General features: G+C 35.8%; 1 protein-coding gene across 5 annotated transcripts in view; it reads left to right on the top strand.

The window, feature by feature from the left end:
- Positions 1-18,907, top strand: part of LOC114663785 (intermembrane lipid transfer protein VPS13B-like) — a 908,960-nt gene that overhangs the window by 322,520 nt on the left and 567,533 nt on the right. The window lies entirely within an intron of this gene.

Consider the following 18,907-nt stretch of genomic DNA (forward strand, 5'->3'; position numbering starts at 1 on the left):
AAGCATATAATATTAGATTGGACACCCTACCGTTTACCATAGCAGATCAATTTAAATACCTAGGGTTAAATATCACAAGTAAAGATAAAGCTCTTTATCAACAAAATTTTGCCATCTGTATCGAAAAAATTAAACAAGACTTGCATAGATGGTCAACCCTTCATCTCACTCTAGCCGGAAGAATTAACGATGTTAAGATGAATATCCTTCCTAAGCTTCTTTTTTATTTCAAAACATCTCAATATTTATCAATAAATCATTTTTTAAACAATTAGATTCAACCATAACCTCATTTATCTGGAACTTAAAACATTCACGTATCCGAAGAGCGACCCTACAAAGACCTCAGGCAGAAGGTGGCATGGCTCTACCCAATTTTCAGTTTTATTACTGGGCAGCAAACATACAAGCCATAAAAACCTGGACACAAATAAATGAACATACACAAACCTGGTCCGCAATAGAAGTAAAATCCTGCAGCACTTCTTTATATTCCCTGCTCTACGCTCCAATAAATGCAAATTATTGCAAATATACTAATAACCCAATTGTGCTTCACTCAGAACATGGAACCAAATTAGAAAGCAATTTAAGATGGAAAATCTGTGGCACCCCTGCAAGAGAACCACCTCTTTCAACCCTCGCAAACATATCCAGTTTTTAATATCTGGAAAAGATTTGGGATTAAATTGCTCAGAGATCTTTATACAGTATAGACAATTTCTTTGGCATCCTTTGAACAATTACATTCCAAATTTAACCTTCCAGCTACACATTTCTTTCACTGTCTTCAAATTAGAAACTTTTTCAGACAGAACCTGCCCGATTTTCCTCGTACCCTCCACCATGCTGGAAAAAATACTGCTCAACTTCGAGGACTTAGACACCATTTCTGCAATATGTAAAATTTTATTAGAGTCCTTTCCTTTTAAAGATCCAAGAGGACAATGGGAAAAAGATCTCTTAATTAATATATCAGAAAAGGAGTTAAAGGTAGCAATGCAGAGAATTCACTCGAGCTCCATATGTGCAAAGCATAGAATTATTCAACTCAAAATTATATATCGAGCTCACCTGTCTCGCTTAAAACTGTCCAAAATGTTTCCAGAGCATGATCCAACCTGCGAATGCTGCAACCAAGCTCCTGCCTCACTGGGTCACATCTTTTGGGCATGCACCAAATTAACATCATTTTGGACCAAAATTTTTAAGTGCCTTTCAGACAGCCTTGGTGTCACAATCCCTAATAGCTGTGTTTGGTGTTCTTCCAGATGGATTTGAAACGGATAAGAACAAGCAAACTGTGATTGCATTCACTACACCTTTGGCACGCAGACTGATTTTGTTAAATTGAAAGAATCCTAACTCTCCTCTAATAAGTCAGTGGGAAACCGATGTTTTATATTATTTGAAATTGGAAAAAATCAAATTCTCAGTTAGAGGATCTGTAGAGAATTTTTTCAAAACCTGGCAGGATATAATCAATAATATTTTAGAAGAAATAATTATTTCCGCATTTCTTTTCCTTCTCCATTTATCTTTTTTTGCCCTATTAAACTCAGTAATTTAGGCATGTTTACAAGCCTTAAGTATTACTCCTCTGGCCATGCTCTCCTTCTCAGGGGTGGGGTTTCATTTGCTTTCAATCCTATTTTTTGTAAAAATGGATCTATATGTGCGGAATGATTACAATAAAATTAATAAAAAAAAAAAATTTCCTCTGTCTCATAAAACAAAACCATTATATAATTTATTACAAATATAGTTCTCAAAGTAAATTGGTCATCTATAAAGTATATTACAAAAAATACCTGTTATTCTTTGTTATACATCTTACATTTAAGTATTCTACTTTTTCAAATTTACAGCCACATATTTCCTATAAATTTCTTGAAAGTTGCTATCTTCTTTCTGCAATTGAAAACTGTATTGAATTTTGCACATCATAGAAAAATAGCATTCTTTTTCAAAAGCTTCCTAATTACTCAGGCATTAAATGAAAAAAGCAATAATCTCAAAGTATATTTGTTTTGTGTTTTTGCAAAATTTAATAGTATGTCGTGCTCTTAGTAAATTACTAGAGGCATTGAAATTTCTTTTTTAAAATAATCCTTAATAATATGAAATGATTGATATTAAATTACTTTCTGTCCCCTGTCAGACATAAGAATTGCAGTCCTATTTTTCCTGATGACCCTTAGAAGTCCTGTTGACGGTGATGTAATTTTGGTGCTTATCTGTATTGCTAACACCAGGACACACTAAGTTTCTGAAATGTATATATAACTAGCTGTTCATGTATTATTTTTGCCTAATTTTTCTTCTGATCAGATAAGTGATTGCGCTAGATTTCACATTTACATAAAAGCTCATTTTTATTTACTGTCTTGCTGCACATATCAGATCCTCCTTGAAAACCCTTAGAAACCGTAGATAATGACATACTGTTGAAAACTATATCCACATTTAATTACAAAACAAATTTGAACATGTTTTTTTTCTTTTCCTGACCCACTTAATTCAATTTCAGGTTGTATAGTGCTTACAATATTGAATTGGGCCACTTTTCTTTTCAGTTCACAGTTAATTCACACAGCCAAATTAAATGCAGCCAATTTAGTGTTGCTGCTCAACCTAACCTGCACGTTGTTGTTCATGGTTTGGATTTTGCATTTTTATATCCAGAATTTGAGTAACTACGTTAATTAAACTTAAGCTATGTCATTAAGAGCATTAAAGCATGAAAATAGCAATAGTGGGAAGCACTGTAGTCATGAAGCCAACAACATTTGTGTGTTTTTGTCTCCGCACTTTGTTTAAAAAATGAGCATGCCTACATTCTTAGGGATGCAGGAAACATTGTGTCAAAGTCATTGTTGTCCTCCCCTCCTTCACTCATGCTCTTGCTTTAATATTTTGCTGTTTTGTCTTCCCCGGTCTTAATGGCTAGGTAAACGCAGATCTGCTAGCATTCTTTTGCAAGTATATAACAAAATGCACTTGATTAGACTGTATATACAGTATAAAAAGTTTTTCATTCATAAAGCCTTCAGAAATTCTTTTTTTAACAAGAATCTATCAAACGCTATGGGGCTTTTCCTGTTGCTGCTCTTCAACAATTGAATAGATTCTAGTTATTAGTATATTGTGTATGTTTTGTAAAACATTTAAAGACTAATGATAACTATTCTGTCAACTGTAAGAATTATCATTTATGGTGGAGCATCACAAGCTAAATTTGAAAATTAAAATAACACAGATACTATATGTTTTTAGAGATCAGTTATTGGTTAATTTATTGTTAATTTCCCACTTTCAAGTAATGTGCGCAGTTTTAGAAATAACTCTCTAGTATTGATGACCTGTTAAGGAACTAAACTCTGATGCCTGAGATAGCAACAGTTACCACAGCATCACTGCACCAACCATAACTTAATAGATTTTATTTTCCTTCAGAAGGTGAAATTCTTATTTGCATTTCTGTATTCATTTTGTGAAGGTTAAGTCTAAAGAAGGAAACATTAGAAAACGTTTTTGTAGCCACCACATTTTGTGTCCTGCTGATATAACATTTTGCTCTTGCATGCATCTTAAGATCTACATTTGTCTTTCGCCACCTGTATAAGTGAATCAAAGCTACAGTAGACTGACAGTGTAAAAGTGTTTTTTGTAAACCCCATTAAACATTTGTCCAGCTGTTTCTTTAGAATGCAGTATGTTTTCAATGTTTGTTCAAGCCTGAGTATTCTTCTGGTAACAAGTTTATCCCGAAGTAGGCTTGGAAATAATTACTAAAACGCGTTCTTTCTTTTATCTCTGAAAATAAAGTTTGCATTTTAAAAGGGCAAAAATATCTAATAATATAAAGTCTTGCTGACTGTAGCTCATTATAAAAGAAGTATAGTCTTGGTTGGTCTTCTACAGAAATGTTTCCAGAGTGGAAGTTCCTCACTGATTATGGGTTTTTAATGGAATGAACCTTAAGTAGTAATTCTGAATTCAAGCCTGGCTAAGTGGATGTCTGTACTGTGTTTCCTTGAAATAGCTGTAAGTATTGTGTTAAAATATAATTAATTTTCTTCAAGTGCATGCTACACAGGGTACCCTCATACTGAAACACCTACCTTTAGATCTAATCATACGTGTTACCAGCTCGGATTACAGCTCGCTAACAGTGAATCATAACTTAAAGATATCTCATTATTAATTTAAGAATATCATGGGTCAGTCCTCGACAGCCTGTTTGCCCTACCTTCTATTTACTATTTGCTCTAGAGTTTTTCTAAAGGTTTTTCATTATTCCTGTACCACTTAAGCAGCCTTTTTAACTGAATCAATGTTTTCAACTCACTACTTTTCACTTATTATTTTTTATCACGTTGTAAAATCCTTTGAGTATGTGCCTCATTTTGGGCTTTGGCTTGCCTCTATGCATTGAATTTTGTAGTCTCATGTCTCAATCATTAGAATGAATGTTGACTATAAAAACTGTCGATTTTTTGTGAATTACATAAATTGATGTCATGTGGTAGTCATTTTATGAATATGTTGACTAATTGTGATCTTTTCAAGTATAGTCTTTCTTTTGGACCTGTAGTAGTATTGCACACTCTGAAAGCTTCCTGGTGTATGAGGTTGTGGAAACATGCACACCTGCCTTACCTTGTGCTTTTTGGCAGTAGAGTTTATGATGATGCAGTCACTAGAGCTTTTAGTCTTTGTATTCTTGCTGATTTTTCTGTCCATTCGAAAGGCTTATTTAGGGATTCTGTTAGTTTTGGTTAAAAAGATTCTTGTTTAAGTCTTCAGTTTGGCTATAAGAGCAATACAGTGATCCCTCGCTATATCGCGCTTCGCCTTTCGCGGCTTCACTCCATCGCGGATTTTATATGTAAGCATATTTAAATATATATCGCGGATTTTTCGCTGCTTCGCGGGTTTCTGCGGACAATAGGTCTTTTAATTTCTGGTACATGCTTCCTCAGTTGGTTTGCCCAGTTGATTTCATACAAGGGACGCTATTGGCAGATGGCTGAAAAGCTATCCAGCTAACTTTCTCTCTCTCTCTCTCTCTCTCTCTCTCTCTCTTGCGCTGACGTAGGGGGGTGTGAGCAGGGGGGCTGTGTGCAGCTGCTTCCTGAAGGACAGGCTGCACGGAGCTTCGCATACTTAAAAGCTCAAAGGGCACGTATTGATTTTTTTTATCTGTCTCTCGCTATCTCTCTCTCTCTCTCTCTCTCTCTCTCTCTCTCTCTTTCCTGCTCCTGACAGAGGGGGTGTGAGCTGCCGCCTTCAACAGCTTTGTACCGGCGGTGCTTCGCATACTTAAAAGCCGTATTGATTTTTTTTTTGACTGCTTGCTTTGCACTCCTTTGAAAAGGAAGATATGTTTGCATTCTTTTAATTGTGAGACAGAACTGTCATCTCTGTCTTGTCATGGAGCACAGTTTAAACTTTTGAAAAAGAGACAAATGTTTGTTTGCAGTGTTTAAATAACGTTCCTGTCTCTCTACAACCTCCTGTGTTTCTGCGCAAATCTGTGACCCAAGCATGACATTCTAAAAATAACCATATAAACGTATGGTTTCTACTTCGCGGATTTTCCTACTTCGCGGGTGGCTCTGGAACGCAACCCCCGCGATGGAGGAGGGATTACTGTACTAGAATACAGCTCAATATATTTATCAAACTAGTGTTTTGGGTATAAAACCATAAGAATAGATATTGCAGCTTACAATTTAGTTGATTTAATATAATACCAGTTTTTTGTCATTGCAAAAATATCATTGAAAGTGTTTTATTTAACTATGGTAGCTGCACAACAACAAAAAAAGTAAGAACACTCAGATATGTTCCAAAGTATGACCACTTTGGTATTCTTTTCAATTTAAGATACAAGACCATATTAATGCCTATGTACGTACTGCATACTATTACTGTCTTTATTTCTAGTCCCTAGATGCTAGAGTAAACCTGAAAGGGAACAGGAGCAGAACAGTAATTTAGGTATTTAATATTTGTTCTTAGAGTTATGTTTAAGCTAAACATTCCAAATTATTTTTAAAAAAAAAAAAGTTGATGGTGGAAGTGATGTGCAAAGACAGAAAATTATTTTTGATGTGTTTTTCTTGGCATTTTGTGACTTTTGGCTTTTCCTTTTAGCCTCAGTTAATAATTGGTAGCCTGTTTCATCCTACATATGTGGCCTCTAGGTTCTTCTAAACTCATATTGTAAATGTGATATTTCACAAAGAATAGTCATTATGCTATAAAGTAGCAGAAAGATTGCTTTGTAATAGTTACAGTATGTTTATTTTAAGCTTATAATAAAATAGCTTGTCTTTTTTGTATTCAGGTTTTTCTTTACCTTTGTTTTCTCCTCTCCCCACCCTTTTCTACATATTTTTTTTTAATTTGACACACAATAATTTTTTTTTTAAATCCATGACCTCTTAAATTTTTAGTGGGCTGTAGATAATACTTTTCAAGTTGTAATGATTTAAATTAATCCAGACAAATCTCCAAATTCAAGTCCTTTATTGCTTTTTTCTCAGTTTAGAGTTGTAATATGTTACAGTAGGAGAGAATAATATACTTTTATCCTGCGTATTGTCATGAGCATGAATAACTTGACAATCTCGATTTATAAAAATATTTTTCTTAAATGTTTCTTTGTTTTTTTTTTTTATTAACATTCACTCCATAGTCATCAAATGCATTTTGTATACTTTGACATAGCCAAAAGAGCATAGAAAAAAAACCCAAATAGTAACGTTTAATAAAATTTTGCTGACCATCTCCAGTACAGATATGGTTCTTTTCTATTTGCCGGTAACAGTACTGTTATGCTTTCTAACATTTTCCTTTTAAAACTCATTACATTGAGGCAACTCATTACATCTTGCCTGAAGAAGGGGCCTGAGTTGCCTAGAAAGCTTGCATATTGTAATCTTTTTAGTTAGATAATAAAAGGTGTCATTTTGCTTGACTTCTCACTGTGTCTAGCATGTTAACTTGCATCCAGCCCTGCAAGTAGGTTCCTCTAACTTTCAGGGAAAACTTGCGGGTTGGTGGCAGAACTGGCGCTGCAGCCACCATAAAAAAATCTGTTCCATTCCATCTGAACTAGTATGGTGCTGAGGTGTCACCCATTGCATGGCAGCGCTTGGGTCCTAATCTGGGATCCTGAGGTGGTTCATCATGTGGTAGGTGTGGCAACATGCTGTATCAGCGCATGTTCCTAACCTAACCTCTAGCATGCCAGGTATATCTGATGGCATCTAATAGGGGTTAGATGGTTACATCACATTTTAATTGTTTTTACTTGTTCAACATCACATTTTTAAATCTTAATAATTCTTTTAATAATGATAATTCTTTGCATTTATATAGCGCTTTTCTCACTACTCAAAGCACTCAGCAATTGCAGGTTAAGGGCCTTGCTCAAGGACCCAACAGACAAGAGTCCCTTTTGGCATTTACTTGAAAATACTGTTTAATAAACATTTAGTATATTTTCTTAAAATTTTTATTCAGACAGTGTCATACTGTTAACATCCATATATTATGACTATTAATAGAATCAGGAGTCTATGCTGTAGTGTCAGAAAACAGAGTGGACACTGGATTATTACAATGAAAACAAGAATAAGTAATATTTCATCATCTGTACTGCTTGCAAAAAAAAGTAATACAAGACCATTTCAGTAATACACAAAATGTCTTAATTTCATGAACTGTAGTTTATTAATGTGTGTGTTTATTTTATAGTAAACTACAGTGGCATTTACTGGCATGTGCTTCAAAGTAGCACTGTTTTTCATTTGCTGTTTTTGGCCAAATGTTTCATAAGTACCTTAATGAAGTCTGCAGTACCATTCTTGTGAAGCACTCGAGTATCATGCCACGAGTGGGTCAATTGTGTTTGCAGGGCCATAGGATTTTCCAAATGGTCTTTTAAAATCAGTAACAACAGTGGTATTATGCTTCTTACTTTTTTCATTCAGGTAGTCTTAGAGCTGTAGATGGTTTCAGGGGGATGACATTCTTTAGGCCTTCTAAAACATTTCAAACAGCATTGAGGATATCTCACTTTAGTCACACTGCTGCAAAAATGTTTTCTCTTTAGCGGAAGTTCATAATGGATATGTTTACACGGTTTACTCTAGCCACAGAGACAAATGGATAATTTTACCGTTGGCTGTTTCCATAAATTCTAATTGTAATTTACATTTCTTTGAAGTGCATGTTCAGTCAGTTATAACAAACAATTTAATTAAGGGAAACAATACTCCTTGCAGAGCAGTTCAGTCATGCTATTTGTTTGGTTATCCCTTAACATTTAGTATTTTTTAATAATATTTCTTTCCTTTAGAGATAAAATAATCTCCAACTGTTTCCCACTTACAAGTGAAAAGGTATGAAGCAAAGTGCAGAACATCACATAATAAAATTGCTTTTTGGTTGGAAATGAAGAGCTGTATCCAACAAAGGCTGGTGTAGTTTATAGTATAACTGGGCTGACCCTTTTTAAGTGAAATTATGTTTTTCCAGTTTAAAATAGAATAACTGGTATTCTTTACAAAATAGTAAGTGTTACACAGGACCACAAATAAGCAGTCAGTCAAAAATCAAACAGAGGTATTTTGACTGATGACTGTGATTGGCATTCTAGAAATTAAGTTGTCAAAAGCACACTGTTAGAATGTTATCAACATATGGATACATTAACATCCTAGGTCATTTTGAGAGTAACATAACACTGATTATTTTGAATACAGGGCTTAAAGTTTTCAGTCAATACCCTGTATTTGTAACGTATAACCTTTTTTGATTCATAAAGCTTTTCACAGCATGTTAAATCTTTTTTTTAAAGTAAACAATAACCTCATTAAAAGGCAACAATGCAGGTTTTTGTTTTAGATAGGTTTGAACCATTAAATAATATTTCTTATTTAGTATAATTTAGAATAATAGTATGCTGACACTTGTCAGTGTTAGTCTAACAGAGTAGTCTATTGACCAAACATCATTGAGCTGCTTTCTGTGAGTTGCCATGATTATACTGTGTGTGTGGTTTAAAGTTCTCTGCTTGAGATAGTATCAGGTTTAGTTAGGGCAGTGGAAGATGCAAGTACAAAAGAGAGATATATTAAAAAAAAAAATTGCTGTTTGAGGAAAAGTGGTTAAAATGGCGATTCCTTGGTGTTTGGTGTCACAAATTAAAAGAACCAAGTGGTTGTGTCCCCCCCAAGTGTTTTAAGGAGCTATAGTATGGCATAAATGGAATGAATATGTACTGTTACTGAATGACTTAAATCAAGCACATAGTACTGTGTCTCATGTTCTCCAGTTGACATTAATGTTACCACTTTGTCTGTGCCAGATTGTGCATGCAAGCAATACTAACATCTCTCTCACAGTAACTCATTGACTTGTGTCAAAGGACTGAAATGCTTGTTATCTATTTAGAATTTCACAGATATTGCAAGCTTGCTCCTTTTTCTGACAGCCAGTAGCTTGCTTCCTGACAGACGCATGAGTCTCTGTTCTGTTTTCTGGGTCCAGAACAACCCTGTTCATTATTCCTCATAGCTATCTTATATGCATTGCACTACTGGGTGAGTGCTTATTGGTTCAAGAGCCTGCCCACTTTGACTTGTTTGATTTGTTTTTGTTTGCTTGAGGAGCAGACTTGTTGGACTGAGTTACTGGGTATTTCAGGCCACATGACTGGTACTCACAGGAACTTGCTGTGACTGTCTTCAGCCAGCTAAGATTATGTAAATAATGTCTATAGCCGAAAAATCACTGGAAAAGTCATGAATGTGAAAGGGATTAAGTAGAAAAGTTTCAAGACTATTTGTACAATTCTGCATGAAGTACATGACACTAGCGATGAAGTTTTCACCTTGCAATTATAATATAGTGTTTGTTGAAATACTGTTATTAAAGAAGTAAAACATCCTCAAAACACTTTTGTTCTTCACATAGATAAAAGCTCCACGTTTATAAGCAAATGACAGATGCTGTCCAACTCCAGAGTTTATGTTTGTTGTTGCTTAAATCTCTCTATTATAAAAAAAAAAAAAAATCCTGGAAAGCAAAAGCAAGGCTACAATACGTGATCTTCTCTGAAGTTCTCGGAAGACATTTAAAAGACCCGCGAGACAAAAGAGACTTGCCACGGAGCTCTCGTGGGAACCGTAAACATGAGACTTGGTACAGAGATTGTCCCAGGGCCGCCTCACGGGAACGTGGAACATGAGATTCTTGCAAGACACGCCCTACTTACAAAAGATATCATATAAGAGCTCACCCATCAAAAAACACCCAGTCGTGTAGTACACACAGATCATGTGCTCTCAGCACATATAAAGCGTGTAAGGACAATACGGAGAATAGAGACCCAAAGGCGTTGGAGAGAAAAAAAGGCAGATAAGAGATTATGAAAGCAGTGGAATTCGAAAGGCTCAAACAAACGATGGCACGACACACATGCAGAGAAAGGTACAGAATATGAAAGCAGTAAAATTCGAAAGTATTGTAGCGTCCCAGCCAGGTTGAGGGCTTTTTGGTTTTAAGTGACAGGTCCGATTGAGGGAGGGTGAAGTACAGCACGGAAGACTGATAGCGGGGTATTGATTGATGCGGTAAGGGGGTTGTTGGAAAGGGTGCTAGAAAGTTGTGTTTGGGGTTAGGAAGTCGGCGATTGTTCAAGTAAAACTTTTGTGACACTTTATCATGTCAGTCACTACAGTATCAAAGAAAAGATAGAAAAGATCGCATTACCGCAAACAAAAGGTGATTAATCACCAGAACCAGGTGTAATTGAAAAAATAGCAGGACAAATTGAGGTCAGAAATAAAAGGCAAAGAGTAAACAACAAAGTCTTTTCGCATTCGCATCATTCAATGCACAAAACGTGGATTTACGCAATAATGGACCATACGCTATGAGAATCTGTGGTCCCGGGACAGTTAAAGCAACGACAAGTTAAATTTCAAAGAATATACAATTCGGTCAGGTGTATATTGATGATCACGGAGAAGCGATGCAAATTTTAACAGGCAAAAAGAAAGGTAATGTATATATTCCGCAAATAACATTACACACCAAAGGAGATCGTGATATGCCGATCGTATTAAAATTTTTACAGTTTACTGTGAGAATAGCATTTGCTATGACAATCATTACATCTTGCCTGAAGAAGGGGCCTGAGTTGCCTCGAAAGCTTGCATATTGTAATCTTTCTAGTTAGCCAATAAAAGGTGTCATTTTGCTTGGCTTTTCTCTATGACAATCAGTAAATCACAGGGACAACCATTAGAAAAAGTTGGATTATTTATTAGAGAAACAAACAATATTCACTCACGGGTTGTTATATGTTGCGTTGTCACAATGTGTCTCCAAAAAATATTGTTTTAAATGAAGCTTTAAAGTAAAAGTACAAATAATGAAATTGAAACAATTCCAAAGAAAAAAAAATTTTTTAAATTGCATATCCGATTAACCAAACACAGGGGTTGGCGAGCGAAGGCCCCTAGTAAAGTAAAACAAAATGAAAAATGATACCAAGCCACAATCCGACTATGTACTGTATACGTTTGAAAAGGTAAAGATTTATATTTCCTAATGGGCAGGAACCTTTCTATTTCATTGAAGATAGTAACATATATTCAAATCAAAATAGAAGTAGTATTAATGCAGCAAAGGTCATATGAACATGGGAAAGATGCTATATAAATAAAATGTATTTTTATTATTCTCCGTCCTGTAGAGGAGAGCATTGGCTGGTGTTGGTGATGTTGAAGATTTTCACAGTCTTAATAATTCACAGACTTTAGTTTGAACAGTGTGCTTGGACACTGCAGTCTTGGTTATGGTGTTAAACATGCTCTCAGTTTACTTACATTTTCTATTTGTGAAATAACACATTCTCAAATCTTAATGTTGCTATATAAGAAACATTTAGTACAGTATGTATATTCTTAAAATATTTTATTCAAACTGTATCATATGTTTAATATCTATAAATTTTGAGTTCTAATAGAATTCAGTATCAACATACAGAGGAAATTGGTTATTTAAAAGAATCCAAAAACAATAACTAATACTTCACCATCTTTAGCACCTGTATAAGCAGCACAGATTTCAGGTGCAAACCATTGAGGTTTACAGTATGATGCTGTATTATTTTCGGATTGTTTATGAAATGTGCAAAAATTCATATGCCTCTGTTTATAATTAAGAGAATCTGTCAATGACATTGCATTTTACCTTATGCTAACACACACAGTATAACTTCTGAAAACTACTCATGGGTTAAAAATGACATACAAGTTTTTTGTCCAGTCATAAACAATGGTGTTTACAGTCCACTTCCCATCTATATTTTTGATGATTCATTCACATAATGTTCAAGTATCCCGAGGTTATCTATATGTTGAATTATAAGTTTGGATTTTAGATGGTAAGATAAAATAAATCCTACTATGTTGCATAGCAATATCTGAAGTAATGTAAACTGAAGCTGCACATTTTCTGCTCATGTAAACAAGCTAGCTGTATATCCATTCCGAAATCAAGACCAAAACCTTGATTCAAATGTCCACACTCTCGTGTCGCTGTTCCGAAAGAGGGAACCACAAAACCCCCAACCCGCTGACACTGCTTTAGCTGCAGCTTGTTGAACTCGCATTATGTTGTAAAACTCATTTCTTATTTCACAATTAACACTAAACACATGCAATATTCTATTTAAAGTTTGGGCAAGCTGTAAATTTTGTAAATAGTTAATCTTCAACTTTCACAGGGTTTATGTTCCTAGGAAATGACGCAACAGTTGAAGACGCAAATGTTAACACATCGAACCAAGTTATATACCAGCAACCAACAAAAACTGTAGTCTTTTACTAGAGAATGCTCAAAATACACTTCTTCATGGAATTCTTTATAATAAAACACTGTTTTTGACAATATGCACTTTTCATAACACATTAACCATGAAATAACCCATAAAATGCACTACAGAAAAAATGATTTTTAACATGCTAAAAAAAGATTTTTTCTGACTAGTCATTCCCCAGAATTCTGTGATCTTTTGCACTAATATGCAAAGTCTCCGCATCACCTGTCCTGCATGGCTGGTGGACGGCATTAGAGATTGTGAAGGATGCACCAGCTTTAAATAATCAGTCAGCAACCTCATCTTTGTGTGCTGCTTGATCCTTAGGGGATTCGGCATTTGGGAGCATAGCACAGGTGAGATGATGTTTTAACATCTAGCCAGCTGGTTGTTTTTTTTAACAATAACACTGCACGCACGACTGACATCCATTTCATGAGCATCTGAACTTTTCATTACACATGGCACAAAGTTTATCTAACACCATTATTTTCTCACTAAGCCTAGTAACTGACTGTACACTTGGGCTTAAAACCCAAAGAACTTGCACTACACTTTTGGGGCATAATTGCACAAACTTTTTTTAAGCAAAACCATGAAAATATGTAACTCATGTACAGGGAGCTCTTTCCTCTATAATGGTAGGGTGAACAAGACAGACGTATCCAATTCAGTCAAAAATGTCCCCTTGTCAAAAATGTCAATCAAACCTCAAAATCTGTGACGTTTCATGAGCAGGGCTTGCCAGAAATCTATACTAGAGCATGCCCTACCCTAGGGATTAATGCAAGGTCCAAATGCCATTCTCTTAAAAAAAAATGTTATTACTGCTCCCCAAACTTTTACCTTTGCTGCGCATACTTAAGCATTTGCTCAGTGTGCCAGAAACCAGGTACAAAGTGCTGAGCCAACTGTGTTTCAGTCAAAATGGGTTGCCTAAACTTTATAATGAAGTAAAAGCTAAACTGCTAGAGAATTAGAGCAATGCTATAATTCATTGCTTTGCAATCAATTCATTGCTTTAACTTAGGGAGTGGACCTCCCTTGCAACACAGAGTTTAGTTATAATCATGGTGCACTGCATTACTGACAGCTGGGTAATTGCAAACCCCGTTCTTCAGACATGCGCTTCCCATGAAAGTTGCACAACTTTTCTTAAATACTATTGGAAAATTGAGAAACCAAATGCCACTATTCAAATGAAAACAGATAATGGCAAGATCATTGTGAATGCAGTAGAAGCGGCTGGATTTTAACCACACATTTGATGCTTTGCACATAGAGTTAACCTCACATAACAGAAGGGAATGGACATTAATCAGACAAGCCCAGCTTTTAGAGAAAAGTGGTCACTCTTTTAAATAGTAGCACCACTGCTTCAACAGCGTTAAAGGAAAAACACATTCCACCTTCCATCACTCAAGCTTATTAAAGCAATTCCCACTGGTTGGACCTCAAGCCATGACATGCTTGAGCACTACTTTGAACAGCAGGCTGCTGTTTTCTCTGCACGTATTAATACTCTTTCTGATGAAGATGTGAAAATAGTAGAGGACATGGTTCAGGCATTTAGACTACTGAAAACAATGACAACTTTTTTGAGCACTGAATAGCTGCCAACAGTTTCAACTATAATGCCACTGAAACAAGCAATCTTGGCATCCACGAAGCAGAGTGACTCCAATTCAGCAGTTGTAAAAGTTGTCAAATCTGCCATTGCATCTGACTTAAACAACAGATACCTCTACTGGTTAACACTTGTTCAGTTTCTGCATGTGAGCACTGCACTTGACCCACGTTTTAAATCTCTGCTCTTTCTAGCAACATTTGTCCCCAGTGAGAGGGTCTACTCTAATGCAGGGTTCATTGTAACATCACAGAGAGCCCGCCTCTCAACGGAGAATGTGGACATGATGGTGTTCTTAATGAAAAACTTAATTGAAACCTTTCCACAAAAATGTGTAGTTAACTGAATGCACCAATCACTGTTTCACTGTTTATTTCTGACTTTTTAATTTATTTTTGTTTACTTAGACTGGTCTTATTTTTACGTAGTTAATTTATGTGAAGTTAAGTGAATCTACCGTGTACTTTGGTGTTCTCTTTAGTGTTTCTATTTGATGGTGATTTAATAAAACCCAATAATTTTTTGTTTTTTTTTCTAAAGGGGGAAAAAAAAAGATATGAATTATGGATTAGGAGAAGCATTACACCACTAAAACAAGCACATTGAATTAACTGTATCATGAAACATATGATGACAAAAAAAACGCATAAACTGTAATTTTGCTCAAGCTGGCAAGTATTTGCCCAGGAAAATGAAAGTTCAGTTTTGTTTTCATCTGCATATTTATTGTAGAAAACAATATTTGTTAAAAAGTAAACTTCTAAAATGTAGTTTTTGCATCTCTTGAAATCTGACATGCTTACTCTTACTCAGCTCCTTCCAATATTAGTTAAAATGAAAGATACTATTAAATATGAAAATTTATAGTTATGCGTTAATGGTGAACAATATGGCAATGGAATTCAAGTGTTGTCATCTGGTATATTTTGAACCTTAATTTTAAAAATATATCTCTGACATTGTTGTGCTGTTCTGTTTATGTGAAACTCTTTGGGAAATTGATCAGTGTATAAAGTGTTCCCAAAATGCAAAAATGATTGATTAAATTTAGTCCAAAATCTGCATCAGCACTGAAAACCTGTTTGTATTGTCTAACATGTGATCAGTCATTTTTGCATTTTGATTTAATAATCACTTCTGTTCTTTTTTTGTAAAATTTTCTTGTACTGTAACTTTTCATATACCTATTCTACACAGCCTTTCTGTTGCCATTGTATAGATGGAGCGCTTGAACACACCATTCATCCTGCAGAAATTAAAACTTAAAGGAACTTACAATAGCTTAAGTATGTGTTTCATCTCAGCAGATGTGTAATAAAAGTGAAAAAGAGTAGAACTTATTTAGTATAAGTACATTCTCAAAATGAATTTTGCATCCATAGATTTTTCATTCCTACTCCAAAATACACCCATACATTTTTCTCCTTGGAAGTACTGCACTTGGATGACTATTCCAGCTGCTGAAGTTAGCTATTGGCCATAATGTACACAGCTGTATATTTATGTATGGTGCACACCTGCAGGCTCCTTTAAAGTAACTGTACTGTGTTAGGTTGACAAAACTAGTTTGCTCATATTGCAAATAAGAAAGCTTGTGTTTTGATGTCCACATGGCTCTTTCATTTGGAAAGGCAGCTGCTGAAGAATTTTTTTTTTTTTTTTTTTACTTTTGAAAGCCTTGAACTAGCACTTTTAAATTGATGCAGGACTCTGCAGTCCACTTGTGACTTTACTCTGTAGGAAGATAAGTAAATAAATCAAGGTAAATAACATTCGATCTGGCTTTTATATAAGTAACATATAAATGTTTCTTATGTAAAGACCATCACAAAACATAATTACAAACATGAGTTTGCATGATATGTTGACGAGCTCTGTAAGCCATGCTGTTTCTTTGAAGGACAGGTGTGGGGCAGACTGACTGGCAGGATGACGCCGGACCTCGTCCTGCATCGAAACGGTGCCATCTTTCGCCTTTACGCCTGGTGCAGCTGCGTTGTTCTTATATGTGAGTGAACGTTTCTTGCGGGGAGGGCTTCTGTTCTCTTTCTCCGATCTGAGTTTACCTCCGTTATAATTCGTCTTTATTTGAAAACAGCAGTGTCAGATCGGGGCAACTGTGAATGCAACTGAGAGAATAAAGCTGAATAAAAAAAAAAATGTTCACCTTTACAAGTACCATACATTTACACCGGCTGTTACAGACTCAAATCAAATGTATGTTTTTATTGTATAATAGTAACAATAAGAGCAGCTCACTACTCAAAACGTTTACTTTGGGACACGTGAGGACTCAAACCCGCAACCTTTTGAACAGGAGTCAACAGATCTTACCGCTGTACTACCAAAGAAGTCACAACAACAAGCCACACTAACCCAATTTCTTTTTCTTCGGTTATAGTCTTGAATAAAAGCGCATTTGTTCTGTTATACTTGTACATTTTGTGAAAGTACTTATTTGATATTTGGACTTCAGTCTTCACACCTTATACACTTCGTGTCAAAATTTTGTTGTTGGTACTAAAACGGGAAAAAAGTTTGTCTTTTAGGTATGTGTTCAACATTTCTGTCATACTACACTTATATAGATCTTTGTGGACACGGAAAACACATGAAATGTATGTATTCCAAATGACATTAAACAAGGCTTGAGCTGGGAGAGGTTTTTGCACTTTCTGCGGCGGTGGGAGGATGGGATGGCAGGCTGCTTGGGCTTATCGACACATTTACAAGACAAAAGACGCTGAATGGAGAGGTGTGAGCGGATTTAAGGTGGGCCGGATTTATGAGTTTTTTTTTTTCGTAAACTTTTAAATAAAAATGAAGGCATTAATAGGTTCTGCCTGAATAGTTTAAACAAACATGCCACTTTAATTAATACATTTTTAAGTATGTTCTGTAATACATAAAAACTAGCCAACCCGCGGCGTACCATACGCCGCATAATCAGGCCGCTTTTTTTAATGATTTTTAAGCACAGGGAAAAAATTAACATTTGAAAAATCCGGAGGAGAGGGGAAGGACGTTGATGGGCGGGGTGAAGCCTCGCGAAGCATCAACACGTTTGAAGCAATTGTGTCGGAAATCGTATTGAAGCTTCGAAGCATTTGACACTCGCCTCTCTCGTGACACCTCCTGGCCATTTTCATTAACGTTACAGAAAGTTATGATACACTTCAATGACGTCTGTTAAAAGTCGTATTGCTTTTATTTTTTCGTAGCTACAGACTGACAACGAAGAGAAGGGTTCGTCAGCAGCTTCTAGTGTCTGATGTCTAAAAAATATAAATATAACTAATGCCGACAGGCAGAATGCACTATACGATAGCAAGAGTTAAACAAAATAAGACGCCTCACCTCATGCATTCCCGGCTCTTTCAATTAGTATTTACTTTTGTACTGTATCATTATAATCGCTCTTGTTATTAGTATTATAATTAACCCTGATCTTTTCTTGAGATCACATTTAATAGCCTTAAATGTTTTGTTTGGTCTGTCTTAATTAAAACGGAGTAGACAGAAAATAAAGGTTTATCCCTGTACTTTGCCATGATATAGGTAAGGACATTTGAGAAAGAAAATGTGAAATCCTTAAATCACAGATGTCATTATTCGATCAAGTATTAAAAACACAGTGTCGAAACCTTAGTATAGAACGGCCCATCACTGTTTGCGATTCTGGCCGCTTTTCGCGTACTGAGTTGTTTGGGAGTCACAGTTGAGAAACAGTTTTTTAATGTCTTTTAAGCACAGGGGAAAAAATGAACATGTGGCCTGGTGCATTTTGGAAGATTGTGGGTTCACTTCCCGGTTTGTGCCTGTGTGGATAGCAAATTATACGCGACAAACAAACTGTTTTACACGCTGCAAACCAATCCGCGCCGCTTTTTCAATGTTTTTTAATCCTTCGAGTTGCTAATTAACTAACTAACACCCACCCACTCAGCTTGTGTGAAAAAAATGCGCCCGTTCTTTTATCAAAGACTTGGTGATCATGTTTTGTAGACTCAATATATATTGGCTTTTCACTCAGCGCAAGGCCGCGCATTCATCTGGGATTATTACATCTTGCTAGACTAATCTGCTACACGGCTGCGTTTGAAAAACCGACTTATCCCGGATGAGTTTCACCGGCATTAATGATTAGGAATCTGGTTGGAACAAAACCCTGCAGCCACAGGGGTTCACCAGGACCGAGTTTAGCAAACACTGCTGAACAGAGACGAAACCGACTCAGGTGAGGAGTGGGGGCGGGCAAAGTAGTTGGAGCTATTGATTATTCAGTGTTGTTTGCCTGGGTGTCTGAGGTGCTCAACAGGATTATAAATAAAAGGAAAACAATGTGAAGGCAATGTCACAGGTGATCCTGTGGT

This window comes from Erpetoichthys calabaricus, chromosome 13, assembly GCF_900747795.2.
Source record: "Erpetoichthys calabaricus chromosome 13, fErpCal1.3, whole genome shotgun sequence".
Taxonomy (NCBI): Eukaryota; Metazoa; Chordata; class Cladistia; order Polypteriformes; family Polypteridae; genus Erpetoichthys; species Erpetoichthys calabaricus.